Source organism: Pseudophryne corroboree, chromosome 7, assembly GCF_028390025.1.
Source record: "Pseudophryne corroboree isolate aPseCor3 chromosome 7, aPseCor3.hap2, whole genome shotgun sequence".
Classification (NCBI taxonomy): Eukaryota; Metazoa; Chordata; class Amphibia; order Anura; family Myobatrachidae; genus Pseudophryne; species Pseudophryne corroboree.
The window spans coordinates 460,984,562-461,007,896 of NC_086450.1; positions in this window are offsets into that span (position 1 = coordinate 460,984,562).

Below are 23,335 nucleotides of genomic sequence, written 5' to 3' on the forward strand. Positions count from 1 at the left end.
TAATCAGAAGCCAAGAGCATAGCCATTGCTGGTGTCACCTGTAAGGACGAAAAACAATAGCAGTTTAAGTTCTAAACAAATTCTTTATACATTGATAGTGAAGATAGGACCACAGAATTGTGTAATTACCCAACAGCCATCAGTCCAGTATTTGTCCTACTTTGAACTTACTGTATCATAGAGGGATGACATACTAAGTATAAAGGCAACATGGTATGAGCCCAAATGAAAATCCCATTGGCTTTGGAAATTAGAGATTTACTAAAGGCAAAACAAATGGAATAAAAAAACAACAACAATTCAACCAAAATTGACCTATAGTACTGTAAATGTACCCACTTATTACAGTTTATTAAGCTATATATATATATATATATATATATGAGAAAAGCAAATGGAGCACTCACCAGTCTTTGCATAGGTGTAGATATCAAATTTGAAATTTTATTTCTCCAGACAGCATAGATAGCACAGCATGACTGTTTGCTACAGTCCAATAACTTTGAAAAAAGCCCAAGCCCAAACGTTTTCGGCCATATCCAGACCGTCATCAGGGGACACAGGAAACATCAGAGAGCTGTCACTTCATATTTAGCACATCAGCAGCCTAACTGACCATGCCTCACCGGCTCCCTAAATACCCATTATTCAAAAAACGCGCCAAAATTGCGTCATTATGTGGGCGGAGTCAGCCCAGTATATTCGTAATTATACATATGAACAACCCAATATTAATATAAATGGATATTAATGCAGATCACCCATTTCATATTAGTATCAACAATCCACAACCAGAGTCTCAATATTATAAAAATACCTGAGCAAAGATCGTAATGGTTGCATAGCAACCACTACCCAGCCGCCCCATCTCTGTCAGCCGCCAATCGGGACCTAAACGGAAGTGACGTATCGGACTGGTCGCCTAGCAACCTTCCGAGCGTCACTCCACAGATGACATGATGCTGACAACCGCCGGAACGGAAATGACGTCTCGGACTGGTTGCCAAGCAACCTCCCGGGCGTCACACCACGGCCAATAGATGACATTCTAAATCACTGGTTGCCGGGTGACCCTCCGAGCGGCTCACCGCATATATTACCTATGGTTGCCACGCAACCAGGCATAGACAGGCGGAACTACAATCGCCTGCTGACAGGGAAAACCACTTTGTATAAGGACATATTTAAAACAATATGGGACAGAAATTATATATATATATAAAAGGGAATCCAAATACTAATTTTATGGATTTTTTTGGATGATCAATAGGGTTGTTCAACTAAACAAAGATGTGGGCAATAAGGAGCCAATGAGGTGTGGGTAATACTCTATCATGACAAACACCAACATACAACATGAATACATAAACATGAGTACATATATGCATGCGTCTAAAACACATGCATATATGAACATCAATTAAAAGTGTATTTAATTAACACTTTTCAGTGCACTGGTCTAAAGGGCAAAAGCCCCTCTTCTTTATCTAAGGAAAATCCCAAGGTGATTATTCTCATTTAGTCCATTGGGAGCTAGAGTTCCCAATCTAAAAATCCATCTTGCCTCCAATTTTCTCAATATAAGGGCACGGTCTCCGCCCCTCTCGGGTTCCGGGACCCAATCAATTATACGACACCTAAGTGCTGAGCCCTGATGTCCCGCTTTTAAGAAGTGCTGTGCCACCGGTTTATCAGATGAACCAGATATAATTGCCTGGTGGATCGAGCTCCTGTGGTTTGCCATTCGTTCTCTGAAGGTGCAGGTCGTCATCCCAACGTATGCCAGGCCACATGGGCATAAAAGCATATAGACTACATGGTTTAACCTGCAGTGAAGCTTATATCTGATGTTAATCACTTTTCCAGTGTGAGGGTGTGGAAAAGAAGTGCCTGGCAGCAGCGAGCGGCACGTCACACAACCAACGCATCTGAAGCAACCTGGCCTCTGAGAGTGCAGCCATGTACTGCTTTCCTTGGCATTAAGACGTCGGGCAGGTTGCATAAGGATCTGCTTCAGGTTTCTACCACGTCTATAAGCCATCATTGGTGGATTCTCCAGAGTACCCTTAAACTTCGGGTCAGATCTAATTAATGGCCAATGCTTTTTCAGGGTTTTGGAGATAACCGGAGACATATCATCATATTGTGTCACAAATATCATCCGGCTCTGTCCCTGGTTACGTTTCTGATGTACCTTACGTTTTGCCTTAATGAGACAGCTCTCCACTGTGGTCTTTGTATATCCCCTTTCGAGGAAACGTTCTTTCATCTCTCTGATTTGAACTTCTGCGGTATCAGGGTTAGTGTTGTTCCGTAAGACCCTCATAAATTGGGAAATAGGGAGGCTTGATTTAAGAGAGGGCGGGTGTTTACTGGTCGCATGCAGGAAGGTGTTTCTATCGGTTTCTTTCCTATACAATGTAGAACCCAGTTCCATTCCATTCCGGAATATAGTCACATCCAAAAAATTGATGGAGTCATACTCACAAACCCCAGTAAAACGAACCGTGGACTCTAAATTGTTAAGTTCATTCAACATAGAATGAAATTCCTCCCTGGTGCCACTCCACAGCAGAAATATGTCATCTATAAATCTCTTGTAATAGGCGATCTTATTGCCAAATTTAGGGTAGATGTTTTTAGACTCATAATCATGCATGAAAATACCAGCATACATCGGGGCCACATTAGACCCCATCGCGGTCCCCGAGCATTGGAGGTAATAATTACCCTGATAAGTGAAATGGTTATGTATCAAAATTAACTCAAGTAGCTCCAAAATAAATTCACATGGAAGATGCATGTCACCATGTATGATCATCAATTTTCTAACTGCCTCAATCCCTTCTATATGGGGAATGATAGTATATAAAGATGAAACATCCATGGTTACAAATAGCATATTTTCACTAAGATCTCTAAACGCAAGAATGTTGTCCAAGAAGTCGCTCGTATCTCGAAGATAACTCGGGATGTGAGGGATAAGTTCTTGTAAAAAACTATCCACAAAAATAGCTAAGGGCTGCAAAAGGGAACCCCTGGCAGAGATGATAGGCCTGCCAGGGGGGTCCACCAATGACTTGTGGACCTTAGGCAGTGTATAAATCAATGGGCAGATCGGAAACTCCACCTTTAAGTACGAAGCGACCTGTTCAGTGAGCCAACCATTCTGAGTGGCCATATCAATGACCTGGTCTATTCGTCTTTTTATACCTGGCATAGGATTCATGCTACACTTGGTATAAGTTGTCACATCCGTCAGCTGGCGTTTAATTTCTTTGTCATAATCAACTGCATCCTGGATGACAATTGCCCCGCCCTTATCCGCAGGGCGGATCACAATGGTGTCATTGTCCCTCAAGGATTTAAGGGCCTGTCTCTGTTGGAAATTAAGGTTATCAAAAACCCTCTTAACCTTAGATTCCTTGCAATCATGTTCTGTCATCCTCAGGAAAGTACGTATGCTGGCGTTATTAGTCTGTGGATCAAAAAGGCTTGGTTTCAAAAATTGAGAACCTGTCTGTTCAAAACGACCAGTCTCATCTTTGTCCATGAAAAAATCGCGTAGCCTTAACTTCCTCCCAAACTTATAATGATCCACAGCGAAATTAAACTCATCATGCCTAGAAGAAGGCACAAAACTTAATCCCAGGGCCAAGAGAGAACCTTCAGCCTTAGACAAAACATGATTGGATAAATTGAATACACATCCCGATTCTATCTCCTCCTGTTTCTTCCGCCTGAATCCCCCCCTCCGCGGGTGTGGTCTACCTGGTTTCCAGGTGTGCCCGCCCGTCTCCTTCGTGGACCTAAAAAACCACTTGGTGGAAGTGGTGCATTAGGTTCAGAGTCAGATGCAGACTGTGATGTTGATGACTCTAATCCAAATTTATTTCTATATTTCTGTGGACGGTATGTCCTCTGTCTCCTACCTCCACTAGGATTACCAGAAAGCCATCTATACACATTATGTGTAGCATAGTCAGTCGTTACAGTCTGCAGTTTTTTTCTCTTAAAAGAGACCAACTCCTCCCTGTATGTATTTAATTGTGTCTGAATTTTTTCACACCAGTTGTCAGTCTTGTCATTTTTCAGAGTCGTTAAATTAGATTTTTCAAATTTCGTGATTTCATCACGGACCTTCACAAGTTCAATACCGACTTCCTCAATAACTAGGAGGATCAGGTCCAAGGAACATTTATTGAGGACCCCGCACCACTTGCTGCAAAACACAGCATTGGTTCTACCAATGGTTGGCGTATTAGTGATGCGGAATCCTCTAGGAATTCTCTTGGACCTGTGATATTCTGACAAGAACTGACCATGTAATGTCAATTCTGTTTCCCTTCTTTTGAGGCGTATGATTTTATGCATCAAATCAATAGGTTTCTCATCAGGGAGCCTGGTGAATTCAAAGTGGTCAAAATATACCTTTTCGGCATCGTCATCAGTCAGTGATACCAGCTGATTTTCAGCGGCTGATAACAAGGGAAACAGAATTGACATTACATGGTCAGTTCTTGTCAGAATATCACAGGTCCAAGAGAATTCCTAGAGGATTCCGCATCACTAATACGCCAACCATTGGTAGAACCAATGCTGTGTTTTGCAGCAAGTGGTGCGGGGTCCTCAATAAATGTTCCTTGGACCTGATCCTCCTAGTTATTGAGGAAGTCGGTATTGAACTTGTGAAGGTCCGTGATGAAATCACGAAATTTGAAAAATCTAATTTAACGACTCTGAAAAATGACAAGACTGACAACTGGTGTGAAAAAATTCAGACACAATTAAATACATACAGGGAGGAGTTGGTCTCTTTTAAGAGAAAAAAACTGCAGACTGTAACGACTGACTATGCTACACATAATGTGTATAGATGGCTTTCTGGTAATCCTAGTGGAGGTAGGAGACAGAGGACATACCGTCCACAGAAATATAGAAATAAATTTGGATTAGAGTCATCAACATCACAGTCTGCATCTGACTCTGAACCTAATGCACCACTTCCACCAAGTGGTTTTTTAGGTCCACGAAGGAGACGGGCGGGCACACCTGGAAACCAGGTAGACCACACCCGCGGAGGGGGGGATTCAGGCGGAAGAAACAGGAGGAGATAGAATCGGGATGTGTATTCAATTTATCCAATCATGTTTTGTCTAAGGCTGAAGGTTCTCTCTTGGCCCTGGGATTAAGTTTTGTGCCTTCTTCTAGGCATGATGAGTTTAATTTCGCTGTGGATCATTATAAGTTTGGGAGGAAGTTAAGGCTACGCGATTTTTTCATGGACAAAGATGAGACTGGTCGTTTTGAACAGACAGGTTCTCAATTTTTGAAACCAAGCCTTTTTGATCCACAGACTAATAACGCCAGCATACGTACTTTCCTGAGGATGACAGAACATGATTGCAAGGAATCTAAGGTTAAGAGGGTTTTTGATAACCTTAATTTCCAACAGAGACAGGCCCTTAAATCCTTGAGGGACAATGACACCATTGTGATCCGCCCTGCGGATAAGGGCGGGGCAATTGTCATCCAGGATGCAGTTGATTATGACAAAGAAATTAAACGCCAGCTGACGGATGTGACAACTTATACCAAGTGTAGCATGAATCCTATGCCAGGTATAAAAAGACGAATAGACCAGGTCATTGATATGGCCACTCAGAATGGTTGGCTCACTGAACAGGTCGCTTCGTACTTAAAGGTGGAGTTTCCGATCTGCCCATTGATTTATACACTGCCTAAGGTCCACAAGTCATTGGTGGACCCCCCTGGCAGGCCTATCATCTCTGCCAGGGGTTCCCTTTTGCAGCCCTTAGCTATTTTTGTGGATAGTTTTTTACAAGAACTTATCCCTCACATCCCGAGTTATCTTCGAGATACGAGCGACTTCTTGGACAACATTCTTGCGTTTAGAGATCTTAGTGAAAATATGCTATTTGTAACCATGGATGTTTCATCTTTATATACTATCATTCCCCATATAGAAGGGATTGAGGCAGTTAGAAAATTGATGATCATACATGGTGACATGCATCTTCCATGTGAATTTATTTTGGAGCTACTTGAGTTAATTTTGATACATAACCATTTCACTTATCAGGGTAATTATTACCTCCAATGCTCGGGGACCGCGATGGGGTCTAATGTGGCCCCGATGTATGCTGGTATTTTCATGCATGATTATGAGTCTAAAAACATCTACCCTAAATTTGGCAATAAGATCGCCTATTACAAGAGATTTATAGATGACATATTTCTGCTGTGGAGTGGCACCAGGGAGGAATTTCATTCTATGTTGAATGAACTTAACAATTTAGAGTCCACGGTTCGTTTTACTGGGGTTTGTGAGTATGACTCCATCAATTTTTTGGATGTGACTATATTCCGGAATGGAATGGAACTGGGTTCTACATTGTATAGGAAAGAAACCGATAGAAACACCTTCCTGCATGCGACCAGTAAACACCCGCCCTCTCTTAAATCAAGCCTCCCTATTTCCCAATTTATGAGGGTCTTACGGAACAACACTAACCCTGATACCGCAGAAGTTCAAATCAGAGAGATGAAAGAACGTTTCCTCGAAAGGGGATATACAAAGACCACAGTGGAGAGCTGTCTCATTAAGGCAAAACGTAAGGTACATCAGAAACGTAACCAGGGACAGAGCCGGATGATATTTGTGACACAATATGATGATATGTCTCCGGTTATCTCCAAAACCCTGAAAAAGCATTGGCCATTAATTAGATCTGACCCGAAGTTTAAGGGTACTCTGGAGAATCCACCAATGATGGCTTATAGACGTGGTAGAAACCTGAAGCAGATCCTTATGCAACCTGCCCGACGTCTTAATGCCAAGGAAAGCAGTACATGGCTGCACTCTCAGAGGCCAGGTTGCTTCAGATGCGTTGGTTGTGTGACGTGCCGCTCGCTGCTGCCAGGCACTTCTTTTCCACACCCTCACACTGGAAAAGTGATTAACATCAGATATAAGCTTCACTGCAGGTTAAACCATGTAGTCTATATGCTTTTATGCCCATGTGGCCTGGCATACGTTGGGATGACGACCTGCACCTTCAGAGAACGAATGGCAAACCACAGGAGCTCGATCCACCAGGCAATTATATCTGGTTCATCTGATAAACCGGTGGCACAGCACTTCTTAAAAGCGGGACATCAGGGCTCAGCACTTAGGTGTCGTATAATTGATTGGGTCCCGGAACCCGAGAGGGGCGGAGACCGTGCCCTTATATTGAGAAAATTGGAGGCAAGATGGATTTTTAGATTGGGAACTCTAGCTCCCAATGGACTAAATGAGAATAATCACCTTGGGATTTTCCTTAGATAAAGAAGAGGGGCTTTTGCCCTTTAGACCAGTGCACTGAAAAGTGTTAATTAAATACACTTTTAATTGATGTTCATATATGCATGTGTTTTAGACGCATGCATATATGTACTCATGTTTATGTATTCATGTTGTATGTTGGTGTTTGTCATGATAGAGTATTACCCACACCTCATTGGCTCCTTATTGCCCACATCTTTGTTTAGTTGAACAACCCTATTGATCATCCAAAAAAATCCATAAAATTAGTATTTGGATTCCCTTTTATATATATATATAATTTCTGTCCCATATTGTTTTAAATATGTCCTTATACAAAGTGGTTTTCCCTGTCAGCAGGCGATTGTAGTTCCGCCTGTCTATGCCTGGTTGCGTGGCAACCATAGGTAATATATGCGGTGAGCCGCTCGGAGGGTCACCCGGCAACCAGTGATTTAGAATGTCATCTATTGGCCGTGGTGTGACGCCCGGGAGGTTGCTTGGCAACCAGTCCGAGACGTCATTTCCGTTCCGGCGGTTGTCAGCATCATGTCATCTGTGGAGTGACGCTCGGAAGGTTGCTAGGCGACCAGTCCGATACGTCACTTCCGTTTAGGTCCCGATTGGCGGCTGACAGAGATGGGGCGGCTGGGTAGTGGTTGCTATGCAACCATTACGATCTTTGCTCAGGTATTTTTATAATATTGAGACTCTGGTTGTGGATTGTTGATACTAATATGAAATGGGTGATCTGCATTAATATCCATTTATATTAATATTGGGTTGTTCATATGTATAATTACGAATATACTGGGCTGACTCCGCCCACATAATGACGCAATTTTGGCGCGTTTTTTGAATAATGGGTATTTAGGGAGCCGGTGAGGCATGGTCAGTTAGGCTGCTGATGTGCTAAATATGAAGTGACAGCTCTCTGATGTTTCCTGTGTCCCCTGATGACGGTCTGGATATGGCCGAAAACGTTTGGGCTTGGGCTTTTTTCAAAGTTATTGGACTGTAGCAAACAGTCATGCTGTGCTATCTATGCTGTCTGGAGAAATAAAATTTCAAATTTGATATCTACACCTATGCAAAGACTGGTGAGTGCTCCATTTGCTTTTCTCTTTAATTGGATTCTCTGGAGGGAATCCATGGATGACACCCCAGCTGCTGTATTGAGGATATAAACGTGAGTGCGACTTGCCCTTCTTCTATATATATATATATATATACAATCCTGGAAGGCAGCACTCCCACAATGAAATAGACTGCTCCGGTGCCCTCCTTAACTCCACAACTTAGCCACGGGTACATATACACAATGTTGTAGGTGACACTTGGAATGAAAGAACAAGAATGCAGGGTAGCAATAACGTTTTGAAGTTTAATCACTTCATCTTCAGAGACAAAGTGATTAAACTTTGAAATGTTATTGCTACACTGCATTCTTGTTCCTTCATTCTGATTGCCGCCTACAATGTTGTATATATATACACATTTATATATATATTTACACATTTACATGGACATTTTAATATAAAAAAATTACATGGGTATCAGAAGAGCACTAACCAAGCTTGTCATCGAATATGTCCAATATATTTAGAATTTTATAGCAGCAAATCCAGATATACTGTATGACAATGTTTCAGTCATCTGAATTTTTTCAAGACGTGCGTTGTGCCTATTCAAAGAAAATAATTAGATGGAAAATTAAGACCAACTTTATAATATTGTAATTGAATACTATTGAATTATATAGTTAATAAAACATATATATATTACTATCAAAATATATTGCTGCTAGTATCATACATTCTAATAAACTACACTAAATTATTATTATTATTAAATTTTATTTATAAGGCACCACATGTGTTTCGCAGCGCCGTACAAAGGACAGTACGGGGGACAAAACATTGCATTTCAGTAAATAAATAACAGAATTAGAGTACAGGTAACAGAGCACCACACATTCTCAAGACAAAATACAGCTAAGATCTAAGTATTGAGGGAGTGATCATCGTACTACTAGAGGCTGGTGGTCATAGATGGAGATGAGCCTTTACTAGCAGGATAAAGATGGTCATTGAGTAGGGGAGAGCTGTGAGTGAAATGTGTTGAAACGAGGGCTTAGATAACAAGAGGAAAGAGGGCCCTGCTCTGAAGAGCTAACAATCTATTGGAGAGGGGCAACAGACAGATGACAAGAGGTGCAGGCAAGTGGGAGGTAGCCTGATGGCAGTATGCAAGCAAAGCTGAGATGTTCACGGCATGAGGCAGGGGGGTGGAGGTGTGGCTTAAGCACTGGTTTATACATCGGGAGGGTATGCTTTGATGAACAGGTGGGTTTTTAGTGACTGTTTGAAGCTTTGCAAGGTTGGGGAGAGTCTAATGGAGCGGGGGAGTGCGTTCCACTGAAGGGGTGCAGCATGGGCAAAATCCTGAACTCGTGCATGGGAAGCAGTGACCAGGGCGGTGGAGAGGCGATGGTCATTAGTCGACCGTTGGGGGCTGGAGGGAGTATGAAGTGAAAGGAGGTTGGAGATGTAAGGAGCAGTGGAATTAGAGATGGCCTTGTATGTGAGGGTGAGGAGTTTGAAGAGGATTCTGTAGGGGAATGGGAGCCAGTGTAGATTTTGTTGAAGGGGAGTGGCAGATGTGGTGCAGCGGGAGAGGAAGATAAGCCTAGCTGCGGAGTTCAGGACAGATTGGAGGGGAGCAAGATGGGAGCAAGCGAGGCCAGTGAGGAGGACATTGCAGTAGTCAAGTCGTGAGATGATCAGTGAGTGGATGATGAGTTTAGTTTCACTCACGGAGAAATATGGCATGATATGAGCAATGTTGCGTAGCTGGAAACGACAGGATTGTGCCAGAGCTTGGATGTGGGGTGCAAAGGAGAGGGAGGAGTCAAGATTGACGCCCAGGCAGCGGAGTTGGGGAACGGGGGAGATGGTGGTGTTGTCAACAATGATGGAGATATTGGTCGGGGGCAGTGGCGTAACTAGAAATTTTTCTCCCCCAAGCCAAAAAATTCTTCGGCGCCCCCCCCCCCCATAATTGGCACTAGGAAAGGGACAAACATGTGCGCGCCGAAGGCGCGCGGCGCCAAAAAGGGCCGTGGTTTTGTTTAAATGGGCGCGGCTTCGCATAAAGAGGCGTGGCATTGCAGGAATAGACTACCTTATACCCCAGTTTTGCAACCTGCACGCCCAGACGTTAGCCACCACAAGAAAGAAAAATAATCCTGATTCATGCCCCTTCCATTATTTGTCATTTTTCCTCCTTATAGTAATGCCCAGTATACATTATGCCACATACTGCAAAGGCCCTCAGACATTATGCCACACACAATAATGCACATGACACAATATGCACACACCGTAATGCCCCCGACACATTATGCCACACACCGTAATGTCTGTGACACATTATGACAGGAATCGCAATGCCCGTTATACATTATGCTACACACTGCAATGCCCCTGATACATTATAGAACATACCACAATGCCCATGATATAGTATACCACACACCGCAATGTCCGTGATACATTATGACACACACCGCAATGTCCGTGATACATTATGACACACACTGCAATGAACCTGAGACATTATACCACATACCACAATGCCCATGATATAGTATACCACACACCGCAATGTCCGTGATACATTATGACACACACCGCAATGCCCGTTATACATTATGCCACACTGCAATGACCCTGAGACATTATACCACATACCACAATGCCCGTGATATAGTATACAGACACCGTAATGCCTGACACATTATGCCACACACCGCAATGCCCATTATACATTATGCCACACACTGCAATGACCCTGAGACATTATACCACATACCACAATGCCCGTGATATAGTTTGCCACACACCGTAATGCCTGTGACACATTCTGACACACACCGCAATGTCCGTGATACATTATGCCACACACCGTAATGCCCATTACACATTAAGTCCTACATTAAGGCTTCTAATTACTTTTAAATTACCTGCTCGTTGCCAGGGGTTTCATGCTCTTGGTTCCATGCACGGTGCCAGGGGTTTTCATGCTCAGGGTGTCATGCTCGTTGCCAGGTGTTTCATGCACTCGGTGTCATGCTCGTTGCCAGGGGTTTCATGCACTGGGTGTCATGCTCATTGCTAGGGGGTAGTGCTTGTTGCTAGGGCTGTGCTCCCAGTGCCACATATGTCCTCAGTGCCAGATATTCCCCCACGGTGCCAGGTACTCACATGCCCCCAGTGCCAAATATAGCCTCTCCCCCCAGTGCCACATATGCCCCCAGTGCCAGATATTCCCCCACAATGCCAGGTGCTCACGTGCCCCCAGTGCCAAATATAGACCCCCATGTGCCAGGTACACATATAGTGCCATATATGCCCCCTCAGTGCCCCCCCAGTGCCATATATGCCCCCTCAGTGCCTCCCCAGTGCCATATATGCCCCCTCAGTGCCCCCCAGTGCCATATATGCCCCCTCAGTACCCCCCAGTGCCATATGTGCCCCCTCAGTGCCCCCCCAGTGCCATATATGCCCCCTCAGTGCCCCACCAGTGCCATATATGCCCCCTCAGTGCCATATATGCCCCCTCAGTGCCTCCCCAGTGCCATATATGCCCCATCAGTGCCCCCCAGTGCCATCTATGCCCCCTCAGTGCCCCCCAGTGCCATATATGCCCTCAGTGCCCCCCAGTGCAATATATGCCCCCTCAGTGCCCCCCGCAGTGCCATATATGCCCCATCAGTGCCATATATGAGCCCTCTGTGCCCCCCCAGTGCCATATATGCCCCCTCAGTGCCTCCCCAGTGCCATATATGCCCCCTCATTGCCCCCCAGTGCCATATATGCCCCCTCAGTACCCCCCAGTGCCATATATGCCCCCTCAGTGCCCCCCCAGTGCCATATATGCCCCCTCAGTGCCCCACCAGTGCCATATATGCCCCCTCAGTGCCATATATGCCCCCTCAGTGCCTCCCCAGTGCCATATATGCCCCATCAGTGCCCCCCAGTGCCATCTATGCCCCCTCAGTGCCCCCCAGTGCCATATATGCCCTCAGTGCCCCCCAGTGCCATATATGCCCCCTCAGTGCCATATATGAGCCCTTTGTGCCCCCCCAGTGCCATATATGCCCCCTCAGTGCCCCCAGTGCCATATATGCCCCCTCGGTGTCATATATGCCCCTCAGTGCCACCCCAGTGCCATATATGCCCCCTCAGGCCATATATGCCCCCTCAGTGCCCCCCCCCGTTCCATATATGCCCCCTCAGTGCCCCCCCAGTGCCATATATGCCCCCTCAGTGCCATATATGCCCCCTCAGTGCCTCCCCAGTGCCATCTATGCCCCCTCAGTGCCCCCCAGTGCCATCTATGCCCCCTCAGTGCCCCCCAGTGCCATATATGCCCTCAGTGCCCCCCAGTGCCATATATGCCCCCTCAGTGCCCCCCGCAGTGCCATATATGCCCCCTCAGTGCCATATATGACCCTTCTCTGCCCCCCCAGTGCCATATATGCCCCCTCAGTGCCCCCAGTGCCATATATGCCCCCTCAGTGCCATATATGCCCCTCAGTGCCACCCCAGTGCCATATATGCCCCCTCAGGCCATATATGCCCCCTCAGTGCCCCCCCCCTGTTCCATATATGCCCCCTCAGTGCCATATATGCATACCTCCCGCAGTGTCCCGCAATGGGGGGGCAGTTGGGAGGCTCCTACAGTCACTGCTCTGCATAGCAGAGCAGCAGTGAATAGATGCTGTGCGCATGCGCACAGCGTCTATTCAGCGCAGACAGTGGGACAGAGGGCATGCCAGCAGCTCACAGAGCGCTGGGCATGCCCCCTCAGTGACGAAACGGGGGCGTGGCCCGCGATCGCGGGTCCCCGCGAAGCCACGCCCCTTTTCATAGGACACGCCCCCCGACACGCCGGAGACTCAGAGGGACACGGGAGAGGCGCACGCTGTGCCCTCCGTGTCCCTACTTCACAGTGGGGGGCTAGTGACAACAGATCGTCCGCATGTCAATCTGCTCTAAATCAGTGGCGGCGCCCCCGCAGCCCCTCGCCCCCAAGCCACCGCGAGGGCTGCGGGGGCAGTAGTTACGCCACTGGTCGGGGGTGTTGCTCTGGATGGGGGAAGATGATGAGTTCTGTTTTGTCCATGTTGAGCTTTAGAGAGCGTTCAGACATCCAGGAGGAGATTGCAGAGAGGCAGCTGGAAACCTGAGAGAGGACAGAGGAGGACAGATCAGGAGATGAGAGGTAGAGTTGTGTGTCATCAGCATAGAGGTGGTATTGAAGCCCAAATGAGTTAATGAGCGCACCTAGGGAAGAGGTATACAGGGAGAACAGAAGGGGTCCAAGGACAGAACCCTGAGGGATACCAACAGGAAGGATGGAAGGGTGTGAGGTGGTGCTTGAGACAGACACAGAGAAGGAGCGTTTAGTGAGGTAAGAAGAAAACCAGTCAAGGACAGTGCTAGAGAGGCCAGCATTTTGGAGTGTGCCGAGGAGTAGAGGATGATCTACGGTGTCAAAGGCAGCAGAGAGGTCCATAAGGATGAGCAGAGAGAAGTGGCCCCTGGATTTCACCAAAAGCAGGTCATTGGTGACTTCACCAGGGCAGTCTCAGTTGAGTGGAGTAGGCAAAAGCCAGATTGTAGTGGATCGAGGATGGAGTTGTCAGAGAGGTAGCTTGTGAGACGGCTGTAGACTAATCATTCAAGTAATTTGGAGGCGAAAGGGAGAAGAGAGATGGGGCGGTAGTTAGTGGGTGATGAGGGATCCAGGTTGGGTTTTTTGAGAATAGGCGAGACCAGAGCATGTTTGAATGGTGAGGGGAAGATGCCGGTGGAGAGGGACAGGTTAAAGAGGTGAGCAAGGTGGGAGCAGGCAGTGGGGGAGAGGGAGCGAAGAAGACGGGAGGGAAGGGGATCTAGGGGGCAGGTTGTGTGGGGGGAGGATAAGATGAGGGAGTGGACTTCCTTTTCTGAAGTGGGATGGAAGGAGGACAGGGTGGGATAGATGTAGGGGAGGGATAAAGGGGGCAGGGGGTAGCAGAGGGGTGACGGCGGGAGATGTTGTGTCGGATATCCTCAATTTTGGAGATAAAGAAGGAGGCAAAGTCAGTGGCAGTGAGGGAGGATGGGAGGGGAGGAGGAGGAGGGCGAAGGAAAGTGTTGAAAGTTTCAAAGAGACAGCGTGGACAGGAGGACTGAGAAGAGATGAGTGCTTGGAAAAAGGATTGCTTGGCGAGGGAAAGAGCAGAGCTGCAATAGCAGAGAATAAACTTGAAATGGAGGAAGTCCGGCAGAGAGTGAGATTTCCTCCAGGAGCGTTCAGCGGAGCGTGAGCATTTTTGCAAGAAACATGTTAGTTTGGTGTGCCAGGGTTGGGGTTTCGAGCGGCGGAGGGGGACAGAGGAGAGAGGGGCCACAGAGTTGAGAGCAGCGGTTAGGGAAGAGTTATATAAAGTGGATGCCTGGTTGGGACAAGTCATAGTGGAAAGAGGAGAGAGGAAAGTCTCGAGGGAGGACATGAAACTGGGGTTGAGAGACCCGAGATTGCATCTGCTGGTGGTGGGTCTGGGCGTGGAGAGGAGGAGGGAGGAAGAGAGGGTGAAGGAAAGCAGATGGTGGTCAGAGAGAGGGAAGGGAGAGTTTGATAAATCAGAGAGAATACATCAGTGGGTTAAGACAAGGTTGAGGGAGTGGCCGAGATTGTGAGTAGTGGTGGAGGTCCATTGAGAAAATCCAAAGTTCTATTATTCTGAATTAACTCGTATGATATGAAACATGGAGACAGAAATTGATGGTAGATAAGATAGTCTGCCCCATTTTTACCATTTGGTAACCTCAAACCTATTTGATATGTTCGGCTGTGGTATTTTAGATCAACCGACATAATGACAGCATTCTTCAACTCAACACGAGAATTCCAACATGATCTGACATTGTGAAAGTCTAAACGGTTTGAATACCAAGAGTTAGTGTATTAAAATTAACTAACATAATGCCTACATGACCACCATGCTGACATAATGCATGTGGACAGTGAGAATGGCAACACGACCCTAACAACAGCCTAACCCTCACTCTAATTTTGATCTTTTAACCATGTAGACATGCTGTTAATAATGATGACATTTTCAAAAGACAACATTTTGAACATGTAACCAGAAGGTGTGTAGTTACGCACAAGGTTATGAGGACAGAGGCTCTTAGCAGAGCATGTGTTCTAGAACTGAAAATGTATCCAATATTCTGTAAATTACAGTCTATTATATAATTGGTTATTCTTCCAGAGTCAATGGTGAGTATAGAATTATACAAAAGGAGAAAAAAGAACGACTCTTTGTTGGATCACGCTTGAAATGATAGATAAAACTTAACTTTTAATAATAATTGTTATAATGATGATATATTGTACAAGCAAAGAAATGTATTTCCACAAGTGTAAAGCATGAAAGTGACAAAACAGAAATATAATAGAAACAAAAACAATTCTTGACATGAATAAGGCAAAGGTGAAAATATTTAGAAACTTGTAGATGGTTTTTACAGTCCTAATGTAGGGTTGTCCCACATTAGGACTCGCAAATCCGTCAACAAAATTCTGAAAGAGGTTTTCTTTTTCTTCTTTTATAACATGTTGACCGTGTCGGTATGTAGCAACTTTACATTATGACCATGTCAACATAATGAAAACAAATTGTCAGCATTCAAAGCTATTGAGCATTACAGCACTGACGTTCAGAATGTCGACAATACAGAATGACTATATACCATAAGCTCTATGAAATTTTCTTATTGATGTTGCAATGTGTTTTAGTATATATATATATATATATATATATATATATATATAGAATAGATTATACATATTTGTTTTGAAATAAGTAATTATTTAGTATCGTGGCTAATTATTAACTTACCTGTGAAATGGAAAAATAGATTCCAGAGAAGAATCATGAGACTCTCTTGTGCAAAATGTATGTCCGTGCTGACCCAGAGGATACGGTGAGGGATTCTCTTATACTTTTAATACCTTGAGAGCAAAAGAAAGAAAAATACATCTGCACATTTGAGTGGTCTAAATTAGCAATTTAGTTCATTAATAAATGGATCAATGAAACCCATAATATACATGTGTCTAGATTAGACTTTAGGCCTCTCTGGGGGTGCGACCCTGTTACAACCAAGATATCAGAACAAATATAGAGAACTAGAAAGACGGTTGTTGGGTTGGGTCCACTGTATCAATTAGTTGGATTGATTATCAAAAATAAAACGTAACTTTTATTACTTATGTTAATATTCAGAAGGTCCTTATCGTGGGACACATACAGCAAAATATAGAGGTTAAAATCATGACATATACAAACACATAAGTGATATAAAAGAAAGAAAAATGTGAGACAGATTCTTAAAAAGTGGGATCACCACAATGACTCCTGCAACAAGTATAATTGTTTATATGTGAGACAATATCCACTCAGGATACAGCTTGAATCATGTTTATCAGTTCTAGATATATTTAATATCGTGTAGGACGAATGGGTATGGCCACAGATAGTGGGGTATTTTTAATGGGACACTGCCTCTGGTGCGTGGATGCAATACAATGTGTAGTACAATTAGAGCCTCTTGCCCACCTAATAATAAAATGCAAATAGGTTATTCTTAAGTAGAAAGCATTGACTGAATTGGTACTAAATTTTTCGGGTTTTGTGTTTTGGTTTTGGGTTCGGTTCCGAGGCCGTGTTTTGGGTTCGAACGCGTTTTGGCAAAACCTCACCAAATTTTTTTTTGTCGGATTCGGTTGTGTTTTGGATTCGGGTGTTTTTTTCAAAAAAACCTAAAAAACAGCTTAAATCATAGAATTTGGGGGTCATTTTGATCCCATAGTATTATTAACTTCATTAACCATAATTTACCCTCATTTCCAGTCTATTCTGAACACCTCACACCTCACAATATTATTTTTAGTCCTAAAATTTGCACCAAGGTCGCTGGATGGCTAAGCTAAGTGACACAAGTGGCCGACACAAACACCTGGCCCATCTAGGAGTGGCACTGCAGTGTCAGGCAGGATGGCCCTTCCAAAAAATACTCCCCAAACAGCACATGACGCAAAGAATAAAAGAGGTGCAATGAGGTAGCTGTGTGACTAAGATAAGCCACCCAAATGGCCGACACAAACACCTGGCCCATCTAGGAGTGGCACTGCAGTGTCACGCAGGATGGCCCTTCCAAAAAATACTCCCCAAACAGCACATGACGCAAAGAAAAAAAGAGGCGCAATGAGGTAGCTGTGTGAGTAAGCTAAGTGACCCTAGTGGCCGACACAAACACCTGGCCCATCTAGGAGTGGCACTGCAGTGTCAGGCAGGATGGCCCTTCCAAAAAATACTCCCCAAACAGCACATGACGCAAAGAAAAAAAGAGGCGCCATGAGGTAGCTGTATGAGTAAGCTAAGCGACCCTAGTGGCCGACACAAACACCTGGCCCCTCTAGGAGTGGCACTACAGTGTCACGCAGGATGGCCCTTCCAAAAAATAGTCCCCAAACAGCACATGATGCAAAGAAAAATGAAAGAAAAAGAGGTGCAAGATGGAATTGTCCTTGGGCCCTCCCACCCACCCTTATGTTGTAAAAACAGGACATGCACACTTTAACGAACTCATCATTTCAGCGACAGGGTCTGCCACACGACTGTAACTGAAATGACTGGTTGGTTTGGGCCCCCACCAAAAAAGAAGCAATTAATCTCTCCTTGCACAAACTGGCTCTACGGAGGCAAGATGTCCACCTCATCATCATCGTCCGATTCATCACCCCTTTCACTGTGTACATCCCCCTCCTCACAGATTATTAATTCGTCCCCACTGGAATCCACCATCTCAGGTCCCCGTGTACTTTCTGGAGGCAATTGCTGCTGGTGAATGTCTCCATGGAGGAATTGATTATAATTAATTTTAATGAACATCATCTTCTCCACATTTTCTGGAAGTAACCTCGTACGCCGATTGCTGACAAGGTGAGCGGCGGCACTAAACACTCTTTCGGAGTACACACTGGAGGGAGGGCAACTTAGGTAGAATAAAGCCAGTGTGTGCAAGGGCCTCCAAATTGCCTCTGTTTCCTGCCAGTATACGTACGGACTGTCTGACGTGCCTACTTGGATGCGGTCACTCATATAATCCTCCACCATTCTTTCAATGGTTAGAGAATCATATGCAGTGACAGTAGACGACATGTCAGTAATCATTGGCAGGTCCTTCAGTCCGGACCAGATGTCAGCATCAGCAGTCGCTCCAGACTGCCCTGCATCAGCGCCAGCGGGTGGGCTCGGAATTCGTAGCCTTTTCCTTGCATCCCCAGTTGCGGGAGAATGTGAAGGAAGAGATATTGACGTGACGCGTTCCGCTTGACTTGATAATTTTCTCACCAGCAGGTCTTTGAACCTCTGCAGACTTGTATCTACCAGAAAGAGAGATCCAACGTAGGTTTTAATTCTAGGATCGAGCACGGTGGCCAAAATGTAGTGCTCTGATTTCAACAGATTGACCACACGTGAATCCTGGTTAAGCGAATGAAGGGCTCCATCCACAAGTCCCACATGCCTAGCGGAATCGCTCTGTTTTAGCTCCTCCTTCAATGCCTCCAGCTTCTTCTGCAAAAGCCTGATGAGGGGAATGACCTGACTCAGGCTGGCAGTGTCTGAACTGACTTCACGTGTGGCAAGTTCAAAAGGTTGCAGAACCTTGCACAACGTTGAAATCATTCGCCACTGCGCTTGAGACAGGTGCATTCCATCTCCTTTGCCTATATCGTGGTCAGATGTATAGGCTTGAATGGCCTTTTGCTGCTCCTCCATCCTCTGAAGCATATAGAGGGTTGAATTCCACCTCGTTACCACCTCTTGCTTCAGATGATGGCAGGGCAGGTTCAGGCATTTTTGGTGGTGCTCCAGTCTTCTGTACGCAGTGCCTGTATGCCGAAAGTGGCCCGCAATTCTTCTGGCCACCGACAGCATCTCTTGCACGCCCCTGTCGTTTTTTAAATAATTATGCACCACCAAATTCAAGGTATGTGCAAAACATGGGACATGCTGGAATTTGCCCAGATGTAATGCACGCACAATATTGCTGGCGTTGTCCGATGCCACAAATCCCCAGGAGAGTCCAATTGGGGTAAGCCATTCTGAGATGATCTTCCTCAGTTGCCGCAAGAGGTTTTCAGCTGTGTGCGTATTCTGGAAAGCGGTGATACAAAGCGTAGCCTGCCTAGGAACGAGTTGGCGTTTGCGAGATGCTGCTTCTGGTGCTGCCGCTGCTGTTCTTGCAGCGGGAGGCAATACATCTACCCAGTGGGCTGTCACAGTCATGTAGTCCTGAGTCTGCCCTGCTCCACTTGTCCACATGTCCGTGATTAAGTGGACATTGGGTACAACTGCATTTTTTAGGACACTGGTGAGTCTTTTTCTGACGTCCGTGTACATTCTCGGTATCACCTGCCTAGAGAAGTGGAACTTAGATGGTATTTGGTAACGGGGGCACACTACCTCAAGCAATTGTCTAGTTCCCCGTGAACTAACTGCGGATACTGAACGCACATCTAACACCAACATAGTTGTCACGGCCTGTTATCCGCTTTGCAACAGGATGACTGCTGTGATATTTCATCTTCCTCGCAAAGGACTGTTGGACAGTCAATTGCTTGCTGGAAGTAGTACAAGTGGTCTTCCGACTTCCCCTCTGGGATGACGATCGACTCCCAGCAGCAACAACAGCAGCGCCAGCAGCAGTAGGCGTTACACTCAAGGATGCATCGGAGGAATCCCAGGCAGGAGAGGACTGGTCAGACTTGCCAGTGACATGGCCTGCAGGACTATTGGCTTTCCTGGGTAAGGAGGAAATTGACACTGAGGGAGTTGGTGGTGTGGTTTGCGCGAGCTTGGTTACAAGAGAAGGGATTTACTGGTCAGTGGACTGCTTCCGCTGTCGCCCAAAGTTTTTGAACTTGTCACTGACTTATTATGAATGCGCTGCAGGTGACGTATAAGGGAGGATGTTCCGAGGTGGTTAACGTCCTTACCCCTACTTATTACAGCTTGACAAAGGCAACACACTGCTTGACACCAGTTGTCCACATTTGTGTTGAAATAATTCCACACTGAAGAGCTGATTTGTTTTGGTATTTTGACCAGGCATGTCAATGGCCATATTCCTCCCACGGACAACAGGTGTCTCCCCGGGTGCCTGATTTAAACAAACCACCTCACCATCAGAATTCTCCTTGTCAATTTACTCCCCAGCGCCAGCAACACCCATATCCTCATCCTGGTGTACTTCAACACTGACATCTTCAATTTGACTCTCAGGAACTGGACTGCAGGTGCTCCTTCCAGCACTTGCAGGGGGCGTGCAAATGGTGGAAGGCGCAAGCTCTTCACGTCTAGTGTTGGGTAGGTCAGGCATCGCAACCGACACAATTGGACTCTCCTTTGGGATTTGGGATTTCGAAGAACGCACAGTTCTTTGCTGTGCTTTTGCCAGCTTAAGTCTTTTCTTTTTTCTAGCGAGAGGATGAGTGCTTCCATCCTCGTGTGAAGCTGAACCACTAGCCATGAACATAGGCCAGGGCCTCAGCCGTTCCTTGCCACTCCGTGTCGTAAATGGCATATTGGCAAGTTTACGCTTCTCCTCAGACGCTTTTAATTTTGATTTTTGGGTCATTTTACTGATCTTTTGTGTTTTGGATTTTACATGCTCTGTACTATGACATTGGGCATCGGCCTTGGCAGACGACGTTGATGGCATTTCATTGTCTCGGCCATGACTAGTGGCAGCAGCTTCAGCACGAGGTGGAAGTGGATCTTGATCTTTCCCTATTTTTTTAACCTCCACATTTTTGTTTCTCATATTTTAATGCGCACAACTAAAAGCCACCACAGGTATACAATGTAGATGGATGGATAGTATAGTATTATATTACTTATGGATGACGAGTGCACTGATGACACAGAGGTAGGTATAGCCGTGGCCTACCGTACTGCTTATATATATAATATACTGTATAACGGACCTGGTGGACACTGTCAGCAGACTGCTAAACTAGGATGAAGAAAAAAAAAGCCACCACAGGTATACAATGTAGATGGATGGATATACTATAGTATAGTATTATATTACTTATGGACGACGAGTGCACTGACGACACAGAGGTAGGTACAGCCGTGGCCTACCGTACTGCTTAAATATATAATATACTGTATAAAAATAATAACGGACCTGGTGGACACTGTCAGCAGACTGCTAAACTAGTATGAAGAAAAAAAAAGCCACCACAGGTATACAATGTAGATAGATGGATAGTATAGTATTATATTACTTATGGACGACAAGTGCACTGACGACACAGAGGTAGGAACAGCCGTGGCCTACCATACTGCTTATACATATAATATAGTGTATAAAAATAATAACAGACCTGGTGGAAACTATCAGCAGTCTGCTAAACTAGTATGACGGAAAAAAAAGCCACCACAGGTATACAATGTAGATGGATGGATAGTATAGTATTATATTACTTATGGACGACGAGTGCACTGACGACACAGAGGTAGGTACAGCCGTTGCCTACCGTACTGCTTATATATATATAATATACTGTATAAAAATAATAACGGACCTGGTGGAAACTATCAGCAGACTGCTAAACTAGTATGAAGAAAAAAAAAGCCACCACAGGTATACAATGTAGATGGATGGATAGTATAGTATTATATTACTTATGGACGACGAGTGCACTGATGACACAGAGGTAGGTATAGCCGTGGCCTACCGTACTGCTTATATATATATAATATACTGTATAACGGACCTGGTGGACACTGTCAGCAGACTGCTAAACTAGTATGAAGGAAAAAAAAAGCCACCACAGGTATACAATGTAGATGGATGGATATACTATAGTATAGTATTATATTACTTATGGACGACGAGTGCACTGACGACACAGAGGTAGGTACAGCCGTGGCCTACCGTACTGCTTATATATATAATATACTGTATAAAAATAATAACGGACCTGGTGGACACTGTCAGCAGACTGCTAAACTAGTATGAAGAAAAAAAAAGCCACCACAGGTATACAATGTAGATGGATGTATAGTATAGTATTATATTACTTTTGGACGACAATTGCACTGACGACACAGAGGTAGGTACAGCCGTGGCCTACCGTACTGCTTGTATATATAATATACTGTATAACGGACCTGGTGGACACTGTCAGCAGACTGCTAAACTAGTATGAAGAAAAAAAAAGCCACCACAGGAGTGTTTTTCAGGCAGACAAACGTATACTGGACTGGTGGTCACTGTCAGCAAAACTGTGCACTGTACTCCTGCTATAACTGTTCCCCAGTCCCCACAATTAGGCAGTGTGAGCAGTGCACTCCGCACAGATATATCATGCAGCAGTGCAGCACACTGAGTGAGCACAGATATGGTGGAGCGTTTTTTTCAGGCAGAGAAACAAACAAAGGATTAAACTCACTGGTGGTATAATCAAAACCCTGCACTGTACTCCCTAACAGCTGCTCCCCGTCCCCAATCCTCCCCACAATTATAAAGTAAGTCACTCAGTCTTTATACTCAGTCTTTTTCTACTATAACGGAGAGGATGCCAGCCACGTCCTCTCCCTATCAATCTCAATGCACGTGTGAAAATGGCGGCGACGCGCAGCTCCTTATATAGAATCCGAATATCGCGAAAATCCGACAGCGGGATGATGACGTTCGGGCGCGCTTGGGTTAACCGAGCCAGGCGGGAGGATCCGAGTCGCTCGGACCCGTGAAAAAAAAGGTGAAGTTCGGGCGGGTTTCGTATTCCGAGGATCCGAACCCGCTCATCACTACTTGGTACTGGTAATGACATCATAAAAAATATTGTGCCACTAGTGCCCTATATTAC